Here is a 2,142-nt window from a genome sequence, read left to right on the forward strand (position 1 = left end):
ATCAGGGTAAGAGCAACAAGAATGTCCTAATTCTGAGCACTATGCATCCTTATGTGACGATTGAGGATGGTATAAAAAATAAGCCAGATACAGTTACGTTTTATAACTGCTCTAAATATATAGTGGACGTGGTCGACCAAATGGCTCGCAAATACCCTGTCAAAGCACCATCGAGACGTTGGCCTGGTCACAATTTTTACAACTTGCTGGATTTGGCTGGGATAAATGCGTGGGTATTGTTCAATTCCCTAAATGGTTACTGGCGCATCTGTGAGATGTCAGAATCGAATATGCTGGAACATAGGGGAGTAACTTGCCTGCTAAAAAGTGCCCAATCCTGTAGAAATATGTAGCGCTATTTATAGTAGTCAGGTCACTTCTTCTAAAGGTGGAATTCCAGAATTGGCTCAGCTCGCCTATTGTTTTTCACTTGTTGTCACTTATAATTGGACATTTTCTTACATCTTTTGTTCGGAATGTAACTGGGCTCTCTTCTTCTATGCTCCTGTCTCTCCCGCTGTTAACCTAACTAACCTAAGGACATCACACACATCCATGCCCGAGGCAGGATTCGAACCTGCGACCGTAACAGCAGCGCGGTTCCGGACTGAAGATTTGAAATTGTCCCATGCCGCCCACGCACGGAATTGTGTGGTGGGTCTAGTGTTGTATCATTAGATGTTCCGTTCCGAGACATACAAATTGGGATTGTAACCGATGCGTAGTTTTCGAGATATTTCAGTGTCTTCAGTTAAAATGAACAACCAATATGCACGGCATGATAGCAAACAAGCCTTAACAATCAAACGCAGTTTTTCAGGGTAACTTAATTGCCTATGAGTGCGTTTCTGGCGGCCAAGTATCGTATTTTTAATTAATTTTTTTATTTTGCTTGTCAGTTTATGTTGTTCTAGTTTTCTCCCTCATAAAGGAAACGCAGTGTAGTTGATGCCAGCTTGGGTACGATTAGTGCTAGTGTTTAGTTTTTGCGTTTCCTTTTATAATGTGGGGGTAACGGCTTTGGTTATAACCGTCTAATTTTGTTTATTATACCCTTTCAGATTCCTGATCATGGGCTGTAGTTCTGTTTAAATTAATTGGCATTTCCAGTTTGGACCATAGTGGACAACGGAGTGGACAACAAGGGACATGCCGGCCGGTGTGGCCGAGCGGTTCTGGGCGCTTCAGTCTGGAACCGCGCCGAACGCTACGGTCGCAGGTTCGAATCCTGCCTCGGGCATGGATGTGTGTGATGTCCTTAGGTTAGTTAGGTTTAAGTAGTTCTAAGTTCTAGGGGACTGATGACCTCAGATGTTAAGTCCCATAGCGCTCAGAGCCATATGAACCATTTTTGAACAAGGGACATTTCGAAGTTTCTTTGTGCTCGTATTACTTTCATTCCTTCATTACGGCCTCTTCCTCTTTCATCACACCAAGCTGTACCGGTTTTCTGCTAGGCCAACTATCCAGTTATTAATTTTCTGCCTAAAAATTTTTCTGTTTGGTTTTCTTCAGATTCTCTTTCACTGCACCAGTGCATTTTACTATGTATTTTAGCTTTGCTGCGCCTGTCCATCAATTCCACAACGTGTCTAGTTAATTATATTTGTTCCATTCTTTTAATACGCCTATAGAGATGAGCCTCCAATTTTCACATCTGAGTAAATATAGGCATGGTTTTCAGTTTCTTCATTTGCTCTTGAGTTCCTTCTCCTGTGTAATTTGGACCTTATTTTTCCTAATTACTTTTCGTTCTCTCTTTTGGATTTCTTCATTGCTCCTTTTTCTGTTTTAAATTAGTGTTTCAATCCCATAAAGACAGTCTAGTGTGAAGACTATGCTGTTGTCTCAGTTTTGTGAATTTTGAGATGCAGTCTTTGTTGTAGATGTATTTTGTAGGTTTGAACGCTATTCCCATGCTGTGGCAATGGGTTCCATAGCTCATCTTTTCCGCGAATGTCTGCTGGATTGTTTCGCTTAAATATTTAAAGTGAAAAACTCTCTCGATTTAAAATTTTTAGTTTTTGCAATTTAAAGTAATACATTGTTGTCGCATATGTATTTTGTTTTTTAAAGTGTTTTTGGAGCCTAATCGTTTTGCGAATATGGACAACCATCAGTTGAATAATACAATGACGACAA

This window comes from Schistocerca piceifrons, chromosome 7 (assembly GCF_021461385.2).
Source record: "Schistocerca piceifrons isolate TAMUIC-IGC-003096 chromosome 7, iqSchPice1.1, whole genome shotgun sequence".
Lineage (NCBI taxonomy): Eukaryota > Metazoa > Arthropoda > Insecta > Orthoptera > Acrididae > Schistocerca > Schistocerca piceifrons.